Source organism: Mustela lutreola, chromosome 1 (assembly GCF_030435805.1).
Source record: "Mustela lutreola isolate mMusLut2 chromosome 1, mMusLut2.pri, whole genome shotgun sequence".
Classification (NCBI taxonomy): domain Eukaryota; kingdom Metazoa; phylum Chordata; class Mammalia; order Carnivora; family Mustelidae; genus Mustela; species Mustela lutreola.
In genome coordinates this window covers 140,399,016-140,417,871 of record NC_081290.1, presented here as the reverse complement: position 1 = coordinate 140,417,871, position 18,856 = coordinate 140,399,016, and the positions used below count along the sequence as shown (strand labels likewise).

General features: G+C 44.4%; 1 protein-coding gene across 9 annotated transcripts in view; it reads left to right on the top strand.

Annotated features, from left to right (window-relative positions):
* The window catches only part of TRIM2 (tripartite motif containing 2), a 113,521-nt gene that overhangs the window by 36,688 nt on the left and 57,977 nt on the right, over positions 1 to 18,856 (top strand). For 2 of the 9 annotated variants that reach the window (XM_059175270.1, XM_059175261.1), the window contains exon 1: positions 13,151 to 13,410. The exons of the other annotated variants lie outside the window; for them this stretch is intronic. The gene's annotated coding sequence lies outside the window, so the exon portion shown is untranslated. Of the gene's footprint in view, positions 1 to 13,150; positions 13,411 to 18,856 lie in introns of those variants that run through there. 9 annotated transcript variants of the gene reach the window in all.

The window sequence follows — 18,856 nt, the reverse complement described above, 5'->3', positions numbered from 1 at the left end:
AAGTTTCTGGGCAAGTCTAAATTAAGGCTGGGTTCTTCCACTTCCATTTCTGGGGACAAACAAACATGTGTTAATATCTTTTTAAAAATAGAATGGAAATTCTTCCGAGGCCCAGCAGGGAACAGGAAAGAGAAAGGCCCGAAGGCACTGGCCATCTGATGCCAACAAGGCAGGTCTTTGAGTAACTCCTTGTGCTTTCCTTACTGTACCCAACTCTCAAATTGGACTAGACTGAGGGGTTTCACACACAGTCTGTACAACTGGTTAATGACTTCTGGTCCTCTGTGTCTATTTTGGGGTTGGATTTGTATTGTCAAGGTCATTCTGAAGATCTGCAGTTTCTCAACTAGGCAAAGTTGGTAAATAGTCTTGGTCTATTATGTCTTATCCCTTTTTTTTTTTTCTTTTTATTCCCTGGAGTCTGCCTTCTCTGTGACTCCCCCCTCTAACAGGATGTCGTGGTTTATTTTTTCCCTGCCCTTTGCCACGTGGACGGCCAGAGTCTTAACCTTTGAGTCCTCTCAGGCTTTGTGATGGGTTCCTGTTTCTCTGCTATCTTGGGAACTCCTGCCATTTGACTGTGGCGCTTGCGTGTCCATCCCCTTGAAACCATTAACTCTTAAAGCAGACCAGCTGGGCTGTGAGGGCTCTTTGTTATTCAATTCAGTTTTCTATTTTCATCTAGTGAGACCTGTGCTTGTGTTTCTAATTGTTTCTGTTGAACCATCCTACAGAACTAATGTAGTGGGGGTGCCTGGGTGGCTCAGTGAGTTAAAGCCTCTGCCTCCAGCTTAGGCCATAATCCCAGGGTCCTGGGATTGAGCCCCGCATCGGGCTCTCTGCTCAGTAGGGAGCCTGCTTCCCTTCCTGCCTCTCTGCCTACTTGCGATCTCTGTCTATCAAATAAATAAATAAAATCTTTAAAAAAAAAAAAAAAGAAAAGAAAAAGAACTAATGTAGTCATGGTGAACCTCACACAGCCTGCAAAGATCGCCAGGTCCCCAGGCCTGCCTGAGAGGAGAGACACGCGCTCAGAGTCAGGCCCGAGTCTGTCAGCCTTTGCCACCTGCTAGTTTTATGGTGCTGGGGGGAGTCACGTCACCTCCCCAGACTTGTTTCTTTGTCTCCAAGATGGTGATCAGACAGGATAGGACCACAGAGGTCCAGGTCTTCTGAAGAGATTCACGGTGCGGGGTGGAGGTGGGGAAGACGGCAAAGTGAGAGGTGAGTGTGTTGGTAGGGCCCCGGGGCCCAGGCCCAATTCTTTGGAATTCTTGGAATGAGACTGTATCATCTCTTTTGTTCTTTGCAACTTTAAATACCTCAGGTTGTATGCAAGGATGACAGTCCTGTGCCTTGCTGCTTCCAGTTGCTGCCTGAGAGGCTCTGCCTGAGCAAGAAGGGAGGTGACTTGGGAGCCAGTCAGGGAAGCTGGGGTAGTGAACTGAGTCTCCCATGGGATTAGAAAATGATGGAGTTTGTGCTCTTGAATCCGGTTGTTGGTCTGAGACTAAAGAGCCAATATGACAGCTGGTGGCTCATATTCCTTTGGAGAGTACAAATGTCATGCCACGTGGTTGGGTCAAGATGAAAGACAGTACCAGGTTCTTCGAATTTAGGCTTGTGTTTCTTGATGGGTAGGGAAGGAACATTGGGTGCTGTTGCGTATATCCTGGCCAAGGTCCTTTGACAGATCACAGCTCCTCACTTTTTCCTTTCTCAAAAAGTCCTGCTTTCTTTCCACATCAGATAGCACTTAAAACAAAGAGGCGATTCTGTAGGGAGCCAGCAGATGATCTCTGTGACTCGAGCTGTATATACACCTGTGCCTGGGCTGTGTTCTTTCCAGAAGGAGAATTCCCACCAAGTTAGAGGGCATTATAAGGACATCTGATTTTGTGGACTGCTCAACATTCCAATGAGGTTGGATTAGCAGGTTTGTTATCTGGCAATGAAAGCAAGACATGGATAGTTTTTTTTAAAGATGTACAAGAGTAGAATTGATTCTTGGAGTAGTTTTATAAGATAGCCGTTGCACTTCCTTTAAGTCAAGGGAAGTAAGTTGAATTATTAATTGCAATGTGTCTGGAATATGGCCTTTTTATAGCATTAGAGAAAGGATTTCTAGCCTGTGAGGAATTTGATATGAACTAGAGAGTAAAAATCTTCCTAATTTGCCATGGGAAGTAAAGCAAAATGTCCCTATTTCCGTTCATAGATAGTTAGAATGTAGGAGCAGAGACGAGGAGAGAAGGAATTAGAAATTATATGGCATTATTTGCCATGGAAGTGACTGTCTTCCAACCCAGTCACTTGATTTCTGATTTCCACAGCAGTGGGACTTGGCCTCTTTTCTGGTAGTTTCTTTCTGCCCTCCTAAAATTTCCCCGGTCTTTGCCCACTATACCTGTGTCTTCTCTCATCCTCCAAGTATAAAACTTAGGGGATCTTCCATGATGTTTTTTACACCTGAATTTCTCGGTGCACAGCACTGAGAAGTGAGGTAGACAGTCCTTACACCTGTGGGGAAGAGCTCGCCTCTATCCACGGAACATAAGGGGGTGGGGCATCTGAGGAAATGATCATCTTTTCCATTTCCTGTGCACAAATAAATCAGATATTTGGGTATTGATTACCTAATTGTCTTTGTTTATGCACAAATAAATTACAGTTATTATTTTTCTTTTATGAGATTTTTGCTGTCCTTGCGTTAGTTTGTAAGCTTGTCGAAGTTTGTCAGGCTGTGTCTTAATATTCAGACTCTGGATTAGGGTATTATGGACCCAGTCCCTTGAAGCAAAATCCATAAAAGGCAGTGCCAGCCACTTCATTAGGTTTGATAAGGGTGGTCAGACTATGACTTGTGTCTCAAATATGCCCCACTGACTGTTTTTTTTTTTTTCTTTTTAAAAAAAAATTAAAAAAAAAATTTTTTTTTAAATTTTTTTTTATTTGACAGAGATCACAGGTAGGCAGAGAGGCAGGAAGAGAGAGAGGAAGGGAAGTAGGCTCCCTGCCGAGCAGAGAGCCTGATGCAGGCCTCCATCCCAGGACCCTGGGATCATGACCGAGTCAAAGGCAGAGGCTTTAACCCACTGAGCCACCCAGGCGCCCCCTGTCTTTTTTTTAGCCTGTTAGTTAAGAACACTTTCTACGTCTGAATTTTATTTACTTATCTATCTATCTATCTATCGATCGATCTATCTATCTATCTATCTATTTTTAAGTAGGCTGCAGGTCCAGCATGGGTGGAGCCCAATACGGGGCTAGAACACATGAACCTGAGATCAAGACCTGAGCTGAAATCAGGAGTCAGATACTTAACCGATTGAGCCACCCAGGTGCCCCAGTTTCTACATTTTTAAATGTTTGGTGAAAAACTGAAAGGGAAATGATATTCTATAAATTTATAAAAAATTTATATGTTTCTGTGAACGCAGTTTTATTGGAACACAGCTACATTCCTTTCTATACTGTTTACAGCTGCCTTCACACAACGGCATTGTTGAATGGTTGTCACAGAGGCTGTTTGGCCCACAAAACCTGTAACGGAAATGGGGGCCATATACAGAGAAAGTTTCCTGGCCACTGGGTTTGAGTAATTAGAACAACAGCAATTGACTCTTTCGAGCAAGGCACTATGCTAAGAAGCTTCCAGACATTGTCCTATGTAATCCTCAGAGTGACCTTAGGATGTATACTCTTACTGTCATTTTACAGATGAGGACAAGCAGAGTCAAGAGGTTGTGTCATTTTCCCCAAATCACACTGCTGGTCAGTGTCAGAGCTGGGATTTTTTTTTTAACCCAAATTTGTCTGATTCCAGAGTCCAGATACTCCCACCACAGAAAACCATCCCATTGGGGAGCAACACCCATGAAGCAGGTCTGAGGTGGTGGCCGCAGATGAAAATTGTTTATTTGAGATCAAACTTTTTTTTGGTCAATTTATTATTTGAGATTTATGTTTATGTCTCTCTCACGAGTGTGCATATGTTCATTAACGATAGTGACCTAATGCCAGTGCGGTGCCCAGCTCATAGTAGACGCTAAATTAAAAGCTTGCTGAGCAGAGTAAGTGGGCAGGGAGTAGAGAGAGGGCAGGAGAAATGGAGAAGAAGAGAGAGAAAGGGGGAAAATATTATCAAGGAAGAGTTGAGGTGCCCCCATCATTGGACCCCCGTCCATGGATGGCTACACTTGGCTCACCACATACCAGGGCCCACAGGTGTCAGTATGATACCCTGGGCCTGGTAGGCCCAACTTGATCCATGTGCATACCTCCCCTGCCCTCTGCCCTGGCCTACCTCTACTATTCTGCTCCTGCTCCCCTTGCCTCCAGCAGTCCCATAGCTTCCTGGCATCTGGCCTAGACACACTGGCAAGCCTCCGGATATAGAGCTAGGCAAGTTAGTATTTGTATTAGAACATGTCCATTCAGAGGAGGACAAGAAAGCAAGGCCTCCCATTCTCATGTCCAGAGATGATGACTGTCATCAGAGGGGAAAACTTGGACTCCGGAAAGGTACCATAAGGAATCGATTCTTGTCATATATTTCCAAGGAGGCTGCCCACTCTACAGGCAAGAAGCTGGCTGGTGAGGGAGGACTCACTTCCAAGGGCCCATGAATAGCACAAAGTAACAGAGCTTGTTTCTCATAAGAACAAAGCGGCAGAGGCGCCTGGGTGGCTCAGTTGGTTGGGTGGTTGCCTTTGACTCAGGTCACAATTCTGGGGTCTTGGGATCAAGCCCTGCCTCGGGCTCTCTGCTCAGCGGAGAGCCTGCTTCTTTCTGCACTCTGCCTGCCATTCTGCTTACTTGTGCTCTCCTTCTATCTCTCTGTCAAATAAATAAATGAAATCTTTGGGAAAAAAAAAAAGAACAAGCAGCAGGTCCTGGGGCTGGCCTGGGATTCGGAGTTAGGGTAAGGACTCACTAAGAGCAACAAAGTAGCGCTCCAGCCTCTCACTTAACTGTGTCAAGCCAGCACTAAGTGGGTAAGAAGGCCAAGGGAGGCTGTGTCCAGTCGAGGGTGATAACATAGTGTATAGATATATTTTTCCTGGTTTTGCATGACTCTGCCCACTCTCATTGATTGATTGATTTTATTGGGCAGAAGAAAAGAATTAATGGAGAGTAGTGTATTAACTAGCCTATTCATTCATCTAAAAATTAATTAATTAATGCTTATTGAACCCCTACATAAGCCAGGTTCTAGAAATTCAAAAGTAAATCATTAGGCATTTCTAAAAGAACTCAGAAATCTCCTAGTGGCAATACTCCTAGGACTGCTACTATAATAAGATGTGTATTGACTGCTTACTATATATCAGGCACTATGGTAGGTCCTCTCCACAGATGAAACCATTTATTTCTTACAATGACACTGCAAAGTAGGTTATTATTCCCACTATATGGATGAGGAAATTGAGGCCCAGTGAGGTTAATTTACTTATTCAAAGTCATAAGTGGCAGAGCCAGGATTCAAACCCAGCTGGTCACTGGGGCCCATAGTCAACACCACACAGCTTCGCATAACAGCACCTGAGACTGCTGTGTGTTAAGCACAGTGCTGAGACCCTTGATGCTATACTATTTAACCATCAGGACAACCTCATGAGATGATATTTTATAAACGAGCTTACAGAGGCAATGAGCAACCTACAGAGAGATCAGATACAGATGTGTCTCCAGAGTCTGTGCCTGAATTAGGGTATGACGGTAGTTTGATTCTAATCCTACTCTCGCCTGATTCCACCATGTATGGGGGAGGCAGCCTTTGACCGGTGATGTCAAGTTCCTATATCGTCATATTACCTTTCTTCAACGAGGTGCCCAGACTCCTACTTTAGTATCCAGGTTAAAGCACTGAGCTCTAGAAGTCCTCTTAAATGCTGGCATGCAGGCGTGTTGACGGGAGAAAGTCCCATGTGAACTCTGTCCACCAAGGTCATGTTAGCGCAGGAGGGCTCGAGGCAGGAGAGCCGCCGTCCCAGGAAATGGGAAAGGGCCACAGTTGGGACACCCATATGCAGAGGGTGGCCAGGCAGGGCGATCCCCCAGCTCACAGCTTTTATTGCTGTCACCCCCGGGTTGACTCCCTTCTCTCCCAGGGCTTTCCTATTGCCAGCACTTGAACCAGTTACAGAGTGGTCCTCTTCCCCGGTGAGAAATAAGGTTACAAAAGAAAACCTGCAGGGCGCCTGTGTGGCGCAGTCCTTGGATGTCTGCCTTTGGTTCAGGTCATGATCCCAGGGTCCTGGGGATGGAGCCCCTATCGGGCTCCCCGCTGGACAGGAAGCCTGCCTCTCCCTCTCCCGTTCCTGGGCTTGTGTTCCCTCTCTTGCTATCCCTCTCTGTGTCAAATAAAGAAAGAAAATCTTTAAAAAAAAAAAAAAAGGGGGGGGGGGAGGAAACCTACAGAGAAAGGGGGAAAAGAGAGATTCATAATGCAAGCACAGCTTTGGACGCCAGAGTGGGGAAGGCCAGACGCTATTCTTCGGCGGGGGCGGGGTTCGGCGCCCTGGGGGAGGAGCCTGTTACCCTGGAAACCACCGCAGGCGGCGCCCCGCCCTGCGTTGAATGCTCTCGGGGCTCCGCCGAGCCTGGGAAGCCCAGCTGGTGGGGTGAGACTGTCCGGTGCCTGTGACTATTACCTTGGAATAGGGTGCTACCCATGGCACCATCCAGTCGACAGATATGAACATTTCCCAGATTCCCTCTGCACTACCTGCTGGTTTGCATATAGTCCGTTCTATGGGGGTAGAGAAGAAACAATGTGGGGAAAGGGGAGGCAGTGCCTAGCGAGGCCTGCGTAGCGGCGCGCCCACGTCCACCAGCGGGCTTCCTGCGCGCGGTCCTGCTCAGATCTGGGCCTGGCCTCAGCCAGCGAGAGACATCTGCGGTCTAGAGTCCCCGACTTTAGCTCAATCCCAACCTGCTAGTCTGAGTCCCTGCACTGATTAATTAAACATGGTAAACCACCCAAGCACGCAGGAACTTGGCACCGCCTTGAATTTAATTGTCAGAATGAAAAGTGTGATCATGAAAGTCCGCTGAAGGGAAAAACAGCACTTGATACTGATAATGCCCATCAGTGTGGACATTAATGTAATGTCCAGTGGAGACTGGGAGGTTATCTTCCGGACGAACTCAGGATAGATAAAGTCAACTTTGAATTATCCAGGCCACACAATGGCAGAAAAAGAGTGCTTTGCTTGCTTTTGCTTTTTATTTTTGCGATTGTCAGAGCAAGACAAAGAATAAGAAGGGGGAGTGTGGCGCTGGGTAGTCTGATATATCCATGGATGGCAGAGCCTTGCGTTTTTTGTCAGGCTTCTCTGTAAGGGACATCTTCAGTCTGAGAAGGGGCTTGGGAGGATCAATGGGAAGGAAGTCAGACTGGGTTGACCAGCAGGCAGCTGTGGTTGTGGGTTCCGGCTGCCAATCAGACTCACAAGGCACAGTTTTAACATAATTTTATGGTTAGGAAACATTGGCATAAAATACAGACCAGGACACATGGCACCTTTATCCCATTGGAGACAAAGCAGCTTCCTTTGCTCCCTTACCAACTTAGGGTACGTACCAGGGATGAGAGCCAAGGTATATGGGGGTCATACCCCTTTCTCCCACCAGTCTTTTATATCATTCGAGTTATGTAGCCACTTCACAGTCTTACTGGCAACCCCAGAAAGGAAGCACACATAACTTTCCCCATTAATCTTAACTCTACTGCTCTCAAAGGAACACTGCTGTGGGAAAACCAGATTATTCTCTAGCAGGCCTGCATCAGCCCAGGCCTCATGTTAACCTTTCACCCATGGTTGGTGTTGTAAGTTGAATTACGTCCCTTAGAAAGGTAGGCTGAAGTCCCGAACACTGTCCCTGTAAATGTGACCTTACTTGGAAATAAGGTCTTTGCAGATGCAACCAAGTTACGATGAGGTCATACTTCATGTGAGTGGGTCCTAATCCCGTAAGACATGGGTCCTTTAAGAAGGAAAAAGAGAGAAGGCAGGGAAGCACCATGTGAAGACACAGAGACACACACGGAGAAGGCAGACATGTAACAACGGTGGTAGAGACTGGAGTGATGCCCCTACAAGCCAAGGAGTGCCTGGGACTACCAGAAGCTGGAAGAGACAAGGAAGGATCGCCCCCTAAAGTCTTTGGAGGGAGCTTGACCCTGCTGAACTCCAGTTCACATTTACACACAACTGCTACTCCACCATGCCTGGTCATATAACCTTTCTTTCTTTTCATTTCTTTTTTCCTTTTCTCTGAAAGTGGGTCAGCACTGTGTCAGCTGGGAGGGGCACAGGGAGAGAGAGAATCTTAAGCAGCCTCCACAACCAGCACAAAGCCCCATCTTACCACCCTGAGACCATGACCTGAGCCAAAATCAAGAGTAGGTTGCTTAACTAATGGAGTCAACCGGATGCCCCATGTAAGCTTTCTGAATCTCAGTTTCCACTATAATAATGATGATGCCTCCTCTCTTTCTAGAATAGCTTTGCAGATCAAGAGAAAAGGTATTATGAAGGCGATTTCTGAATTATAAACTATCAATCAGGGACTCCTGGGTGGCTCAGTCAGTTGAGCACTGGACTTTTGATTTCAGCTCAGGTCATGATCTCCTGGTCCTGGGATCAGATCCTGAATCAGGCTCCACGCCTAGCAGGTATCTGCTTAGGGATTCTGTCTTCCTCTCCCTCTGCCCCTCCCCCTGCTCACATTCTTTGTCTCTCTCTAAAATAAATAAATAATTATTTTTTAAAAATAAATTATAAGCCACCAGTCAGATATGAAGAGCTGCTTCTTCCTAATGCTCCAACTATTTTCCAGTTCGGAGATGAATTTTACCTTTGTAACATATTATGTTACTCATTTGTTTCTAGGACTTTTGTCGTTCTGTATCTATTTACTGGGCACGTACTGTGTGACGGGCACTACACTAGGGGCTGGGGAGTTAGAGGTAAAATATGAAGCCATCAGTAGTTTTTAGCAGAGAATGCTATGGAGCACGTAAGACTGTCAATTGCTGGCCATTGTCATCCCAATCTAGACTGGGGGTGGGAGGATTTGGAATTGGAGAAGGAGTCAGGGAATTTTTTCTTAAAGTGAATGGTGTCTTTGCTGAGTTCTGAAGAATTCAGTGGGGTTAAACAGGGAAAGGAGTCACGAAAGGATAAGTGCATTCCCAGTACTAGCGTTTCTTTTTTAAGGTTTTATTTATTTATTTGACAGAGACTGAGCCACCTAGGCGCCCTGAGAGATTAGCGTTTCTTAAAGGGGCTATTGGTAATTGGAGGGCACAAATGTACTTGTATGAGGCTCTCCCATGTATTGGAAGATGTTTGGCATCCCTGCCCCAGTTATTAAATGTTGGTAGTACCAGCTCACTCCCTGAGCCCACAATCGATATGACAATGCAAAATGCCCCTTCACATTTCCAAATGCGTACCCTACCACCTCATGAAGGGGAGGTATCATTTTCTGGTTGAGAGCCACTACTAAAGAAAGCATGGTGGCATGCATGTCTTGGAGCTGGAGTATGACTGGGGAAGTCAGAGTCCAGATCCTAAATAATCTTGTATGCCATCCTAAGGAGTTTACTTTCTAGAAAAAAGTTCCTTGATCAAGGGTAGGTAGGCTGTATATAAAGGGCTTTGGGTGGAACCTGGCCCATAATACATGGTCAGTACATTTTGGATCTCTGTCTCCCAGAATCTTGCCAAGCCCAATTTAGTTGACACATGTTCTGTTCTTTTCATATTCACTCTCTGTGTACTTCCTGAGTGTACATCACGGTCAAAGTGGCTGATGACAGTTAACTCACTAATATCTGTTCAATGGGAGGGAAACAGTGGGGAAGGGCGAGACAGCTCCAAGAAGTGAGGGAGGTGTGTGGCAGCTTCCATCCCAAGGATCTGACGCTTCTCTGCCCTTGCAGCCTTCCAGTCTAGCTGTGTGAGGCCTCAGTTAAGCAAGCTCCATCTCGGAAAGAACCTGAGAGCCGTGGTATCCCACCAGCTACGACCACCAACATCCACCTGTTGCCAGGGAGTGCCAAGGAGAAGATGCTGTGGTCTGCTGACACAGCCCGTGGTAACCCAAGGCCCAGTTTATAAATAGTTACAGTCCTTTGCCAAGACATGCACTAAAAACGAGGCTGCATCTTCCTATAGTAAACAATGTTATATTTGTTAGGTTGCAGACTGAGCCCTCCAAACCCATTTACCCATACAGTAGTGAAGCCATAGTGCTGAAGGTATTTGGAACCCAACTGTCCTATATAATGCTGTTTCTGAGAAAGAGATATTCCCAGTTCTGGGTAAAAGATCAGAAACACATTTGACCACCATTTATTCTACCTTCAACTAAGGTTCTAGCCACACTGAACTACTGCTGTCAAGTCATGCAAGCTATCTCTTGCCGTCAAGTGTTTGCCCGTCTGTGCTTTATGCCTGAAATGTACCCCACACCTCCCTGCCCCAGCGTGTCCCTCCTGTGGGCTCCCAGAGCCTCCACTTCTTCCTGTCAAAGCGCTCACCACTCCGTGTAGCAGTTGCCTGCTTGCCCATCAGCCTTCCGCACCAGATACCAACCTTCTTGAGGGCTGAGATGCTCAATGCCTGCTCAGGGCCTGGCACACACTGGACATTTAATAAATATTCATTGGAATGAATGACCACATGAGTAAGTGAGCCTTTTGTGAATACAAGCCCAGCCAAAAGACCAAGGATCTCTTTTGCTTTCCTGCCATCTTCTGAGAAGAGAGATGCTCTCCAGGTGTGTGCCCCAGAGTTTGGGTTGAGTGGAGAGAGAGGAGGAGAGAGTCCAAAAGGATGTTCTGGGGGAGAGGTCAGCATTCAATGAGTTTGGCTTCAGAAAGGGCCAGTGGCAGCACAAGTGGAAAGAAGAGGGACATTCCCATCATGCAGGTTAGGCTCCTTTGTGCTGGACTGTCTTAAGACAAGGATGGTAAAATGGAGCAGGGGTAGCCTGCTTGTAGTTTTAGGAGTCAGTGCTACTTAAATTGTAAACTTTTACAACAGAACATATGTCCACCCGACACCTGTACAGGAATGTTTATAGCAGCTTTATGCACAATAACCAAAAAGCGGAAACAACCCAAGTGACCATCATCTGATAGATGGATAAACAAAACAGGCTAAACCCGTACAATGGAATATTTTTCAACCATAAAAAGGAATGAAATCCTGATAGTACAATATGGATGAACATTGAAAACATTATGCTAAGTGAAAAAGGCCAGACACCCAAGACCACTATAGGATTCCAAATTCATGTCCAGAATCTATAGAGGGGACTTAGAGACAGAAGATTCATGGTTGCTTAAGACTGTAGGGCTGTGGGAAGGTAGAGGTGATAGCTAAAGGGCATAGAGTTCCTTTGAGATGTTAAAAATGTTCTAAAACTGGCTGTGGTGATGGTTGCCTGCATCTGTTAATATACTAAAAGATATTGACTTGTACAATTTAAATGGTTAGTTGTATGTATGTGAATTATATCCCAGTAAAGTTATTAAAAAACAAAACAAAACTTCCTTTTTTAAAGATTTATTTATTTGAGAGAGAGCTCACACATCAGTGAGGGGAAGGGCAGAGGGAAAGAATCTCAAGCAGACTCCCCACTCAGCAGGGAGCCCTGACATGGGGCTCGAACCCACAACCCTGAGATCATGACCTGAGCGGAAATCAAAAGTCAGACTCTTAACTGATTGAGCCACCCAGGCGTCCCACAGAACATAACTTCTAAAACAGGGTATTAACCCGGGCTTTTGAGAACTGGGTACCATCTGAAATAGCATGGCAAAATTGGCATGTCCTGGGTCTGTCGATTTCACTGGATTCTCTATGACCTGCTCCCTGGAGGGAAACTGTAACTGCTCTGCAGAGCTGACTGCCCCATCACAGGGCTCAATGCAGTGCCTGACTGCATGGAAAGAATGTGATGAATATTAATGTAATCAAATATGAGAATTAACAATTTTATTATTACTATTTTTTAAAGATTTTATTTACTTGAGAGAGAGAGCACAAACAGGGGGAGGGCCAGAGGGAGAGGAAGAAGCAGACTCTCCGCTGAGCAGGGAGCCCTACACCAGGCGCAATGCTAGAACCCTGGGATTATTTCCTGAGCCAAAGGCAGACGCTTAATAAACTGAGCCACCCAGGCGCCCCAGTGATTTTATTATTAGATAAAATGTTGAGTGTCCACTTTTAAGCTAGTAACTAAGCAACGTATAGAATACAATATAGTTCCCTGCTTCCATTCCTCTAGAAAATGGAACTATTGTTAAGTTCCATTCCGATACGTAAGCTTTTTAAATTCTAAAGTATTACTTGTTATATGAGGATCTAATTGTTTTTATATGGCTACTTTATCATTTTTATTTTAGTAAAACCTTCTAAAAAATAAGTTCAGTCACCTGCTAGGAAAGCAAGTTATGTATGTATGTAAGGTTTGTCAAGTTTCTCAACGCTTAACTGAAAAACCTTCCCATCAACAGCAAAACAACCGGTTCTGTTTACCCCCTGAAGCAAATGAATGCACCGCATGATTTTTGTCAAATGATTAGAACCACAAAAAGCAGAAGAATGCCATTTGCATTATTCCATGTTGGGGAACTGTATTTTATAGACCCGTTTCTGGGTACATACCAAGAGGGGAAAAGATAGTAGATGCTTGTTGAACGGGGCTGTATTGCATTTCTATCCATTTCCATTTGTGTTTCAAGCTACTTAAAGCCGGAGGAAACAGATGATGCGTTTCTCCTAACTCAGGGAAGTAAGCATGTGTTCGCACACACTCCCAAAACACACCTCTAAATTGGAACTGAGGCCTCATTTACCTGGTTTTCCTTCTAGAATACGTTCTCGATGCACCCCCCTTTTTGCTCATCGGCGACCCCTCTTTGATTGGCAACTCGGGTGCCTGTCCTTGCTGCGTGGCGCCGGCAAACGTGTGGGGGTGCCTCTCCCGGGGTTCGTCGTGCAGCCCCATGCTGGGCGATGGACCTGGGCGGCCCAGCGCGAGAGCGTGGAAACAGCTGACTGCTGACTCAGAGGGGAAAGCCAGCCACCCGCGAATCTCACTGCAGCTCGCTGCTGCATCCCTATCCCACAATCCCTTGCTTGGTTTGCTGCAGTCTTTTCAACAGACGCTGAGTGAGAAAAAGATGTCCTGTAAGAGAAAGATTGATTGGTTTCAAGACCGAAAGGGGTCTCCCACTTGTTAATGACCCAGAAACATTCCTGCCGACTTCCCTGAGCCTTCTCTCTTTTCCTCCATTTTTCTTCTCCTCTGTTCTGTTCATCAGCTGGCACATCACTCCATAGAGCAGAAGATATGCCGGGCTTCTGATGATGGCTGCACTGCGTGGTAGGGAATTTTAACCAGTCTCTTTGCATGGTGCTTCCAAACTTGGGAGGTTAGCAGAAGGTGCATTGTTCTTGTGGATGGCCGCGGAGCTGCCGCGACAGGCTTTGGGAGGATTTAATTCTTTGCCTCGTTGATTAGTCTGTCTGCAGAAATGGGTAGGTCCTAAATGTTCCGATGGCTGAGTATATTGCCAGGTGGATAACTGATTTCTCCTGCTCTCTCTATCCTGTTTTTTCCCCCTCCCCCTCCTTTTCTTTTTCTTTCTTTCCCTTCTTTCTTTTTTTCTTTCTTTTTTTTCCCCCGCCCTTCTGTCTCGGCGATGCTGCATGCTCTGTAACTATCAGACAGAGGGAGACCACTCTGCTTAAACAAAGGCACCAAATTGAGAACAGGGAGAAAGTCGTGCAAGATTTTCTTCTCAAGTTCCTAGTGTGATCTGATTAGATTTTTATTACTTGTCTTCCATTTTAATGTGTATTCAGCTTATTTTAAATAGAAAATCCCCCCCTCCCCCAATCCCTAGCATTTCTCTGTTGGGTGGGAAGATGGGGATGAAATTTTTTAGTTACAGGATTCCTTCCTCCATACTCCAGGGGGGAGGAAAATGTGAGATTCGACCCTTCCCCCACCCGGTCCCTCTGTCGGAGAACTCTGGGGTTGAGGGCAGTTACCATTGGAAACCCATTCATTCATAATGCATGGCTCTGACCCTCTGAATTCTGAATGCCATTGATGTTCAGCAAATATGCAGAAGATGATTTGTTTTTGTTTTGGTTTTTTTTTGTGTGTGTGTTTTTGACATTTTTCCTGCTGCTGAAGTAGACTCAAATCTGGGTGGAGTTCAATGGTAGCTTTACACAGGAGAAAAAAAGAAATCCTCTGTCTGAACCGTAGGTTTGCTTCCTGAAACACTGGATATGATTTTTCTGACAGCTTTCTCTACCAGTGTGCCCCACCCTGTCATTATTCCTTATTTTGGGAGGGTAGGAAAGCAAGTAGAAAGGTTATTTATTTTAAGCTAAATACTGAATGTTAATAAGCAGATTTCTGCACCAAAAGGTAAAATGATATTTCTGTCTTAAGGTAGATTCAATGTCACTGCTTTAAGGAGCAGACCTAGATTCAGAATGAAGCATTTTAAAAATTATTAGTTTGTTTCTTTGGCTTCAATCGGATTACTGTGGTTTTATTCCTTGTGAATAAATTGTTAATGGTTTTGTTTATTATTATTATTTTTTTTTAGATTAGAATACGTAAGGAGAGGCATTGTTTGTCCAGATTCTTAAAATGATTTCTTAAGTACTAGGATTCAGTTCTGCTTAGTGTGAACCTATTTTTTGGTGCCTTTCATTATTTTCGGGCACATGCTTTAGCAGCATAGGTCCTAACCCTCTGTAATGTTAAATAATGCACGCCCCTCCCGAGCAAGCACACAATGAGAAGTTTCATGTGTGCTGTGAAAGCAGGTTTTTGTTACAAAGACATGAGTAGTGGCCTTTCCTAAACCTCTAAGTATTTCTTTCCAGTTTTCTCCTAGAAAGACCCAAGTGATTTGCATTGGAAAGGTTAAAATAGGACTGAATCTACAAACGTTCTCTGATAGAATGTGCTTATTTCAAGAAGTGTGAATGCATGATATATGTTCCACATATTTTAAAAATGGAGAGTAAAATCAAACATATTTTTCACCATAGTTAATATTATAATCCTGAGAGGACTTATTTTTTTAACTTATATGATAAAAGCTTCGTGGATTTTGTTGCTTATGAAATACATAAAAATATTCATTCTTTGTCTTACTAAGAATTGAAAATGTACTTCATTTGGATATTGGAGACATTAATTTCTCCAGACTTATGAATTAATTGCTACTTATGATTAATTGCTACATAGTTATAATTTCTTTGACTTAAAGATAGATTCTTCTATCTCCTTAAAGTCAAAGAAATTATAACTATGTAGCAATTTAAAAAAATTTAACCTAGGTTTAATCTTTAAGACTCCCTTGTGCTTGTCTTCCTTATCTCTTGATTAAAACTAAGATTTTAACAAAATATTTGTATGTATTATTGAAGAGAAATACTTTCAAACTTTAAAAAATTTGCTGCCAAATTATTTACTCTCATAGTTCCTTCTTTTGTTTAAAAAATGTGACTGAATTACTTCTAATTGTGGCATAATTATAATTTGCACACACCTGTGATCGCTTTTTTTTTTTAAATGTCTGATGCCATCTGTGCCCTTTATTACTTATGTAAGGGTTTTAGTGTCAGAACAGAATTTGTTCTATAATGGGGTTGGCTATTGGAGTTCTCTGAATATTATTATTGTGAGGATTATCTGAAATGATCAGATCAGGTTTCTTCCTCGAATGTGGAGGCTTGGATTAAACCGGAGACTGAGGTAAAAATGAGCCCAGTGTAATTATTCAAAGTGCACCATGGAGGATAGCTTTATTACTGCTATCTGCGTGCTAGTCTTTCTACTCTCTTTTACTTTACCCTCGCCTGCCCTCATGTTTGCAGTCGCCTCCATTTCTCCATTAAGTGCTTTTTATTCTTCTTGAAAACGTATTAAGGTAAACATTTATTCTAATCAGCAATAGAATTAAATAATGTACTTCCTATCCACCAGGGGCAAAAGGGGGTTTGCTGTTGTGTGGGACTATGCCTTGTGAGGTTCTGATGTGGAATACATTTCTCTTCCCGTTCTTGCTAACCTCACCCAACTCCCAGAGTTTAGAGCCTTGTCCGTCCTCTGCCTCTTTTGTGGTCCCAGAATATGCAGCCTCCTTGTAGTCCCAAAGGCGAGCAAGGGAGGAGGCGTGGCAAGGAGAGAGGAGATCCCACTGTCTTGACTGTCCCAGGGCCCTGTAAAATGAATGTCAATTAGCTCGACCACTTAACACTCCATCACACAGATCCCTCCTTCTGCAACTTAGAAAACCCAAAGCAGATCTTAAGAACTGACTTCATGGTGTTGCAAAAGGTGAGGACTTCTATGAAGGAGGCAATGGGAAACAGTTACCTATACTAAGAGGTGGAGGAAATAGGTATAAATCTCCTAAAGACAAGTTGGGGACTTGGCAAAATTCAGCTTCCCTATGGTAAGACCCAGCAACCTGAGGAAGCTGTCATACATCTGATCCTGGAAACAAGAGGAACCCTTGGAAAGCTCGGGCACCGCCTTGCGGGGAGACGGAAGTTAAAGCAGAAGGCCTCCTGAATATACACCCACTTATCCCCAGACACACATGTTATGCACATACTATCAGAAAAGATATTGCATCTGGCCTTCTAATTTACAAAGTGGCCCATTTGGGATAGATACTTGATTTAACTAGAAATAGGTCACCCTGTTTTAATTTCACTGAAGATTGTCCTCCTTTCTTTCTTCTAGTCAAGTCCTCTGTAACAATGCAAATTCAGTTGCAGGTGAATAATAATATGTTCATAAATTTTGAAATCTAAGAATACTTGTTTCTCTAATCTTGTTTTCACCTGTGCTTTGAGTTCTAGGTACTGCCTGTCCTGGCAGGTAAAAGATAGAACATTGTGAGTTACAGATAATCCTAATAGTTTGAGATTTTCTTTCTATAAATCCACCGTCAGATTTTTAACTTCTTGGGAAGCTGATTTTAGTGTGTCTGCACCATCGTCATTGGTCCAAGAATAGCAAAAATGTAACATTGCTAATAGGTAAAGCCGGCTAAGTGGCGACAAAGAGAAGCAGTCACCCACAAATGGCATAAAATTAAATAGAAATGGAATCCAAGGCCTTTACGATGGCATATAATCAAATATGCTGCCTCCTACCCGCAAATCACATGTTCAACCTTTATTTTCTAAAGGAATCTTGACCTATTTCCCAACCATGTTTCCGAGCCCAGCCAACAAGTTGTCACCAACTCTCTCCCCTTCTCAAGACGAGGGCTTTCAGATGGTCCTTGGTCTTCCACCCTCCCTTCCTGCTCTTCCTCACTTTGGTGTCAGCAATAAAACATTGGGATCATTTTCTGATCTAAATGGTATAATCTGGGGTGGGAATTGTGGTCTCAACCCTAGAATTATGGACACAGGCATTTTGCTTTTGTTTCCTCCCATCCTCTCAAGTTCTGCTTTTCCACTTGGTTGTAGTTTCCATCAAGTTCTAGGAGATTTGAGAACGTGTGCCAGGAAAAAAACCAGAGATGACATGAAGCAAGAAATGCAGAGATGGGGTTTTTCTATGCCCCAGGATTCTGTTACACGCCCATTGCATTGCCGTTGCCCTCAAAAGCTGTTGGGTTGGCACACCCCACTAATGAGGAATTTATGTGTCAACCTTAGATTTTGTATTTCCTTGCGGAGGTGTCCTCAGTGGTTCTCAATTTCTTTTCTGCATTTGTGAGTGTGTTAAGGTATGTCCCTGACTATTTACCCTCCGGCTGATGGCTTATCTTGCTAGAGATTAGATGATCACCCGGGAAGGCAGGTAATGTCTGATGTCAAATGAAAACATTCACGTGACTGGTGACAACCACGCTCTTTGTCGTGTAAGTCAGCTCATGCCACTCTTTTCTGCTACTGGGACTGAGTCCATTCCCATGGGACACTTGACTTGTTCAGTTCCTTCAAAGAAAGGAGTGTCTGTCACGTTCCAGGAACAGTTCTAGGTGCTGGGACTTCTGCAGTGAGCAATCAGACAAAAATCCCTGCCTTCGTGAATCTTACATCCTGGAGACGAGGAGGAGCCACTGCGCCAGATAAGCATATTACGTACTATAGCGGAAAGTGACCAGAGCTACAGAGAGACACAGAGCAAGGACAGGAGGTAGCAAGTTCCAGGGGATGGGGGGGAGGGGCTGTAAGCAGTATTGCTGTTGGTTTTCCCCTGACAAGGAAACTCAGCCAGTCTCCCCACTCAGGGAGAGCTCTCATGGCTGGTTAATGTCAACAGCACACTATGTGGGCTGTTTATATAGTTTAAAAATGGCTCGGCTTGCCTCCCCTCCTCTGCTACTTCTTTTCTATTGGCCTTTTGTCAGTATGTGAGGTGCTAGTTCCTACATCCAAAAGGACTCAGGTTCCTTGAGAGACAGAAGTCCATCCGTGGTAAATTTGGGGTGCGCCCCTCCAGAAACTGATTTTGCGAGCCTCCAAGAAAAGAGTCATTTAGTGTTCTGATCTCTCTATCACGTGCTTATTTCTGCTGGCCTTGTGAGTAAGAAGGATCTCTGACACTTCAGAGACCAACATGGGGGAAAGGAGAAGAGCCGAGAATCTAGACAACTATTTATTGCTTTTCTAATCAAAACGACCAGAAACTGGTAGGGCCCAAACTCTGTGATTAAAGGCTGTCATACATTGTATGTGTATTCCTTGTGGTGTATTCAGACTGATGGAGAGCTTCCCACGGTGCTTATTGGCACATTCTGTGCCTCCATTTTCCTCAGCACATTATTCCT